At 37.2% G+C, this 8,272-nt stretch overlaps 1 non-coding gene across 1 annotated transcript; it reads left to right on the top strand.

Annotated features, from left to right (window-relative positions):
- Window positions 1-2,909: 2,909 nt before the first annotated feature.
- Trnat-ugu (transfer RNA threonine (anticodon UGU)) lies at window positions 2,910-2,984 on the top strand. Its single transcript has one exon. It is a non-coding gene; the product is annotated as a tRNA-Thr (tRNA).
- Window positions 2,985-8,272: the final 5,288 nt, after the last annotated feature.

Genomic DNA, 8,272 nt, shown 5'->3' with positions numbered 1-8,272 from the left:
TGTAATTCTGTCAGAGACAGCAAAGGACTTGGAAGAGCAGTTGAACGGAATGGATAGTGTCTTGAAAGGAGGATATAAGATGAACATCAACAAAAGCAAAACAAGGATAATGGAATGTGATGCTGAGGGTATTAGATTAGGAAATGAGACACTTAAAGTAGTAAAGGAGTTTTGCTATTTGGGGAGCAAAATAAGTGATGATGGTCGAAGTAGAGAGGTTATAAAATGTAGACTGGCAATGGAAAGGAAAGTGTTTCTGAAGAAGAGAACTTTGTTAACATCGAGTATGGATTTAAGTGTCAGGAAGTCGTTTCTGAAAGTATTTGTATGGAGTGTAGCCATGTATGGAAGTGAAACATGGATGATAAATAGTTTAGACAAGAAGAGAATAGAAGCTTTTGAAATGTGGTGCTACAGAAGAATGCTGAAGATAAGGTGGGTAGATCACGTAACTAATGAGGAGGTATTGAATAGGATTGGGGAGAAGAGAAGTTTGTGGCACAACTTGACTAGAAGAAGGGATCGGTTGGTAGGACATGTTTAGAGGCATCAAGGGATCACAAATTTAGCACTGGAGGGCAGCGTGGAGGGTAAAAATCGTAGAGGGAGGCCAAGAGATGAATACACTAAGCAGATTCAGAAGGATGTAGGTTGCATTAGGTACTGGGAGATGAAGAAGCTTGCACAGGTTACAGTAGTATGGAGAGCTGCATCAAACCAGTCTCAGGACTGAAGACCACAACAACAACAACAACAACAACAACATTGAGTACCAATGGATGGCTGGTGCGTGCAGACACTACTATGGTTGCAGAAGTTGTGGAAACATTCATGACAAAATCTGCAGGAGAAATTCTCATACCAAGATGAACAGTTAGTTTTCTTCCTCTGCTTCTTGTGGAATCACTAGATCTGGCTATGACAAACTTTTCAGTGAGAACATCTGTCCAAACTTTCACAGACTTGGAATGCTGAACTCTCCTTGGAATCTTCTGCAGCACTTTTTCAGGATCTAATGGTATTATACCACATACTCTAAACTCAGAGATGATGTTCCTCTGCATATTATCAGCCTTCTCCAGTGCTTCCTTCAGTTTTTTTTGGAAACTGGACTTCAGGCAGACAGCCCTTGTACAGTTTCTTCCAGTCCAGCAAAACAGCTCTCCATGCTGCTTTAATTGGTCTGAAGACTGCAACATCCAAGGGCTGTGTTATATGTGTAGAACTTGGAGGCAGCATTATAAAGGCAATGTTATGATCATGACACAATCTTATCACTTCTTGAGAGAGATGACTTGAAAGATTGTCTCCTATGTCACCTTTTCTTCCATCAAACCTTGTCAGATATGGCAGAGCTATTTTGACAAACCATTCTTCAAATAATGGCATGTCAAACCAATCAGATTTGCTTACTGCATAATGTGAGCCTTCAACACCACCTGCTGTCCAAGTTGGGTAGAGACTTGTGCTCAAGGTCTTGTAAACAGTAAAAGGGGGGAGCATTTTTCCCATTAGCAGAAACAGTAAACATCGCACTGGTTGATTGTTTGCTATGGTCAGTAACTCTTTCTGGAAGTCAACATCCTCTTCTTATGACTCTGGAAGATCCAGGATCATCTGTGAAATTTTTTTTTGTTAGAGTTTAGAATACATTATGGAGGAATGTCTTTCAAATTAGCTTCAAAGTTTTTGAAATATCCTGTAAGGCAGTCTTCAATAACAGCAGCTCTTGATCTTTTCACATTTTCTGAAAGACGAAATGTGAGGTTAGGATGTCAATGAAAAAGATTCTGAATCCAATCTCTCCCAGGTCTATTGTCTTTGAATTTTTTCACGTGATATCTGAGTTGATCAAGAAAAGTTTTTACTGTGTCCTTAACATCATTACTTTGAAGAGGAAACCCCCACTCTGCACAGGTTAAAATTCCTGCCACTATTAAATTTCCTGCTCCTCACTTAAAACTTGTAGACCTCCATGTTTCTTCTTAAATTTTTCATTTGCCCTATTTGCCAGCATAGTTTTTGGGAACACCATATTCCTCAGCTGTGATCTCAAGCTTGCGCTACTTCTCCTGTACTCTGCAATAGCATTTTGCATCGAATTTTCATCGTATTTAAAGAGTCCACCACTCCCTGCAGTTTTTTTATAGTTTTGCACCATGTCCCACTTCACCCCTGAAAATGGCAATTACTTAAACTAATTAGTCTTATGAGTACATTAATGACAATAACATCATGACAATTTATATACAACATAACCTCAATACTAGTTCTGAGACTACAGGTTAAGCTGAGCATTACATTAATGTTCTTCTGAGCACTGGAAGAGGTTTTTAAGGATATTTTATAATTTAACCTTTTTGGCATGATGGAAAAAACAATCTGTGAAGCACTTACCAGCAAAACAAGCTTCAAACACTATGTATCTGCTTTTTTAACTTTGATGAACAAATTAAGTAAAGAGATCACTTTCAGAGAGAGCCACTCGATGTCAGCACCAACGAAATACCAAAGATAATATAATGTCCTACTTCACCCCACATGCCCCACTACACCCCATTCTACGGTAGTTGGGACACATGTCCGAAAGAATAGATACCATTGTTGATCTTAATGCTCTAGAAGAATGAAATTACAGTGAAATCCAGACCTTTAGCTGCTGACAGGCATTGACAAATATCAACAGGGACCATCTACATATAATTAAGGCTTACTTGCCAATGATGATCTTCAGTGCAGATGCATTCACAATGCTTGAACTATTGTGGGAATTGATAGATTGACTGCTGCGAGTAATGAGTATAGTGGACAGAGGCACTACAAATGTAGTATGTGGACAGTAAGTTGGAAATGTGGGTCTCATGGGGAGTGGGCTAGAGATAAGTCCCTGCTGTTGCACTGTCATCTACGCCCTTGATGGCTCAGTTGGATAGAGCATCTGTCATGTAATCAGGAGATCCCAGGTTCAAGTCCTGGTCGGGGCACACATTTTCAACTGTCTGATGATATTTATCAATGCCTGTCAGCAGCTAAAGGTCTGGATTTCATTGTAATTTCACATTTTTGAATCATTATCTTTGTGAAATCTCTACATCTCAACTGACAGTTTGAAAAGAATAAGCCAGTTTGTTTAAATGCACTACTGGTGCTCAATTTATTTTGGTTACCAGCACGATGGCTTCCTTCATTGAAGATTCTGAAAATCTTCCTATTTTGTCATTAGGATTCTTTCTCTTGGGTATTGTACAACCCAAAAGTAAATTTTTCAAACAAAAAATATAAATATCACTGTTTTATAAGGCAAGAAAATATCAGAAACAAGGAACATGCACTGGCAACAGTGAAACATGTCACACTGTACCCTCATCATTCATGTTTTACTGTCCCCTCATTATTCATGTTTCACTGTTTCCAATTGCAGGCATTTTTTTTCAAAATGGCTCCAAAAAGCACAGCCTATACCAAAATGTCAATAAAGGTGGTTTCTGTGCTGTGGAAAGACAATAATTTTGAGTGATAAGTCAAAAGTTTCATAGATGTTTGATGCTGTACACAGAAACCAACAACTGAAATATAATAAAAAATTGCTTTTCTTGCTTCTGAGAAGTAATGTACTGTGTGTGTGGTTTTTTTGCCTATTTTGGATGGAGGCCTATTTGAATTGTTTGACAGTATTTTTGTTGTGCCTATCTGTGACTCAACATCTCCGTGATACTGTGAGTGGCTATCGATCTTTTTCGTAATACTGTCATTTTTCCATCCTAGACTTTCCATTGTTTAATGAATGTTATATAAGTTTTACATAGTTAATCAACTGGAAAAAAATCAATTTTTATATAAAATGCTTGTATTTCACAACAAAGAAAACAATGTACTAATTTGTAAGTGTGTCTATCAAATGATATGTGTAAAGTAAAGGTTAATATTATGACAGCCCATGAAAACAAACAATAATAGTTCTTGGTAGAAATAATATAAGCAACATTCCCTGAGTGAAATTAAAATACAGTAATTTCTAACTGTATTTGACGTAAGTCCTAGCTTTGCTACTTCCTTATGGATGTGTACTGAAATGATAGTAGTAAGCAAAGTTCCACTTAAGTCTGGTTGGCTGGAAACAACATGCTCATCAGGGAAAGCACTTGACAATGCAAGTCTAAATCAGTCCAGGCAACACCAGCAGTGCCTTGTTATAGAGATGAACTTGATTAAGAAGAACTGAGCTTGAATTTGCCTTCAGGTGGCCTTATATTTGTTCTCTATAGCAGTTGACATGACTAGCCTATGGTATCAACAGCTTCCCCACTGCAGACCCACTCATCTGTAATGGCTGATGATGTTATGCATATCTATTTGTCCACATCTTCCATTTGCACATCTGACAGATTACTGAAGTTCCTACAGTAACCTCCTGGTCTTTGATACAAGCTTCACTGTGATCATCCTTTAAGAGGTCATGTCCATTTGTTACCATTATATTTAATAAATTTCCATCAAGAATCAGCTTCTAAACTGTTTGTTCTATATAGTTTTCACAGAAGGCATTTAATGTTTTGTGGGATATATTTCTCATCCACTAATTACAAAACAGTGTTTATTCCAACTGATTGTTGGCCAATTTAAGTCTCCTTCAGTGTTGACAGTTGGATAGTGGTTAATAGAAAAACCTTTTTATGAGTTTATTTCCACTATATGTACAGAGTCTTGCTCAAACAATAATGAATGCAGCTTCAATTTCCTATCTCACTGGATTAGAGTTTACTGTCCACTGTGACAAATATTTTTTTTCAATTTCCCATAAGCTTACCCTTTGATATATATTTGGATTTACTCTGAGAATCTCACAGCTGTCAGTTCTGAGTTTTCAACTTGCTTTTTTACTTAGTATTATGTGAGTTACACTGCTTTTAATGACCTCTTCAAGTTCTGGAGCTTCATTGCAAATGCTACAACTGATAATTTGGATTTTAATAATCTCATCTGTGAGAGATCTTCAAAGCCAACAATGGCCAGGACAGTGGTGTGATGATCCCATGCACCTCTGTACTACATACAAATGACATGAAATGTATTCACAGTTGTGGATATGAACAACCATTAACTGTATAATGGAATGATGATGACGAAAATTTGTACCAGACCAGTACCTCAACCTGGAATTCTGGCTTACCATGAGGAGACACCTTACCATTAGGCTATCCAGGCATAACTTGTGGCCAGATCCAAACTTCTGTATATTGTCAACCATGTAGCATACACGCAAATGATGCCATGTGGCAGAAAGTGACACAGAAGCCAGTCAACACTGCAATTCTTTGGGCCTGACCACAATATTTTTTAAGTGGATGTGTTTCTTTCGGTCTGATACTGGCATAGCCCACATCAGTTCAGACAGGCTAGGAAAAAATCTTACCTCCATAGTCTCGGATGTTATGGAATTTAGCATATGTTAAAATGAAGGACTGAGTAAGGAACACATACTTTTTTGTTTTCTCCAAAAAAAAAAAAAAAAAGTTTTCCTCCCATGTCGCATATGTAATTTCTGCAGAGTTATCTGCTATATCTTCCAGGCCATGTATTTGTAAGGACAGTCCTCCCTTTCCAGTTCAGTCACCATATTTTTGAAACAAACAAGTCTCTTGTTTTACATCACAGACTACTAATGACTTCACACACCCAACCAAGGTGTCATATGTCATGTCCCCCAGTAAGTTCTTCAAAGTTATGACACAAAGTTCAAAATTCGCACAGTACACACATAAACAGACATCTCTAGGTGGGTGTGGAACTACCCACTTTGGTCATAGTGCATAAAATTTTGATCTTCCAATATGTGAAGTTGTATACTTGCCTGTATAAATTGCAAAAGTTTCTTTAATACTGCAAGTCATGTATCTCTTCACTTTCACAACTTTTTGACCTTCACTTTTACAGTTATAGTGTCTTTTTTGTTGGCACTCTTGCACAAACAGTCCCATTTATCTTCCAGATAAAGTGACTGCACTATTTGAACTTCAGCTGCTTCAACAGGATGCCCATAATAAGGATCTGGTCTTCCAAAGGCTCCTTTTAAAGACCTCACATTTCTTTATTTCTCTACCATATATTTTGATAATGATGGAATGTGGTTCAAAATCTTTATTTTATTTTATTTTATTTTTTTTTAATTTATCTGGAATAATAGTTAAAACTTGCACCTTTTAACTGCAGGATGCACAATATTCAACAGCTGAATTGGTATTTGTGAAAAATTCCTGGTAAGAAGTGCAAGTGTGCTTTGGTTCATTTTATTCTGAAGATGGAATTTCTACTTTGAAGATTGTGGTCAGTTTTGCTGTAGTGTATTCATCCATAGCTTTAGTAATTTCTCTACACTTTCTTGATGCATAGAGCTTATGACTCGTCATCACTGACCAGTTTCTTAACAGGACTAACCTCTACTTCTGTAGTTCACTGATTCAGGGTATTTAATTTTTCCTCTATTGATGCAAAATCTCCATCATCTGCACGACTGGAGGCTTCACCTTCCTCAGATACTATCATTGTTGTTATTCTGTCAAAACATCAAGAATACAAAAAGTTGTCACTGGAAACTCTTCACTTTGAAACAGTCTTAAAATGAGAACACTTATTCCCAACCTGAACAAAGTTTGTTTTTGTTTGTCTTATATATCACTCTTTGATGGATATGTAAATAGTCAGCACACTTCACTCTCCTGTGGCTCCAGTCAGAAGACATTTCAAACAGTTCTTTTCACAAAACACATTGTAACTGTGTCAACTGGCAAATTCCTCACAAAAATGCAGAACTCAGTGGATGGTCTCAGATTTCTTAGAAGCCTCTTCAGTAAACAAATTAATCTGAACAACTACAATACAGAAACCTGCAATAAACAACCATGGCAAAGAAACTGAAAAGAAATAACTGCAACTGGACTGATACTTTAGAAAAAAGAATTTTTTTCTGTAAATTATAAAAAAAATTGAAACCATACAGTAAAATAACTTTGACAGATATGTCCAATTGTAGGATACCACTGTAATCATAAAGCAATTATATTTGAAATAAAAAACGCTAACAAAATATCTAGAACTGTTACAGAGATACAAATGTCGGAAAGATTTTTTAAATGCTGTATCTTCAAAATGGTGTTTGCAGTGTCATCTTTGGAGGCCTGTATCTCAGGGCAGGAATTTTTTGGAAAAAAAAGAACTTGATTCTTACTTACTCCTGAGTTTTAACATACGCTAAATTCAGTAACATCCAAGACTATGAAGGTAACCCCCCTGCCTGAAGTGATATGGATTATGTGTATAGGAAATGGGTGGAGGGTTGCCTGATTGAAAACACCCTTGCATGCACCCCACACACAGTCTCTGTAGCAGTCTTCAGTATGTAATGCATCCCTGACACATTTTCAATCAAGAATCAGGGCATCATGATCAGTTCCGGGTACAGTGCCACAGACCCAACTCCAACTCCTCCAACTACTCCAACTCCACGACTCAGCATCTGAAAATGTGTCGCCTCCTAGGGGGAAAAAAAAAAAAAAAACCCTGGAGAAGATTTCTTTTAAGTGTTATACTTGTTTTGCAGATGCCATTAATTCAAAATGCAGTACACCAGTGTTTGAGCATTTCTGTGATGCGTTATTATGTCACCTTAGAGTCCAGAGAACTTACAGCATACAGTCAGAATTGGCCACTGTGAATGTAGCCTACAGCCTTCACCAACAATATTAAGATTGTTAAAAGGAATTGTGGTACTGTAGATTTCCCCAAATTAATGGTTCCAATTTATTTTTTTAACATTGTCCAGCTAGGCAGACTGTTTCAGCAAAACTGGTGTTCAGTTTGAGTCTTGAATGGAGATAGTCTTGGTTAAGATTGTTATTGGGAGCAAGCTATTGAGTTCAGTAAGTCATACAATAGGAAGAAAGTACTGATGTTATTTATAGCTCCACACATTCTCCAAAGACAAATTTTTGGAAGAATGGGTTTTGATAATTGTGGTTAACAGAGCTCGGATTCAACTAATGGTTTGTGTGTTGAAGAGGGATCTTATTAATGAGCCTCAATTATTATTTATTGTTGGAGTAGCCTGTTTATGGGGCTGTAAGGAGTAAGTATTAATGACTGTGATTGTGATTTGCTGGTTTGATGACATTGGAGTGGTATCCACATTTTTTCTATGGAGCCCATTCTGAGATAACTGAGTTATGGCTAATTTATAGTTGTGTAGTTGGAATATTGGCCTTGAGTGAGGTAATGT

Source organism: Schistocerca nitens, chromosome 4 (genome assembly GCF_023898315.1).
Source record: "Schistocerca nitens isolate TAMUIC-IGC-003100 chromosome 4, iqSchNite1.1, whole genome shotgun sequence".
In the NCBI taxonomy this organism is placed as follows: Eukaryota; Metazoa; Arthropoda; class Insecta; order Orthoptera; family Acrididae; genus Schistocerca; species Schistocerca nitens.
The sequence above is the reverse complement of the archived record's forward strand: the minus strand, read 5'-3'. Positions and strand labels throughout refer to the sequence as shown.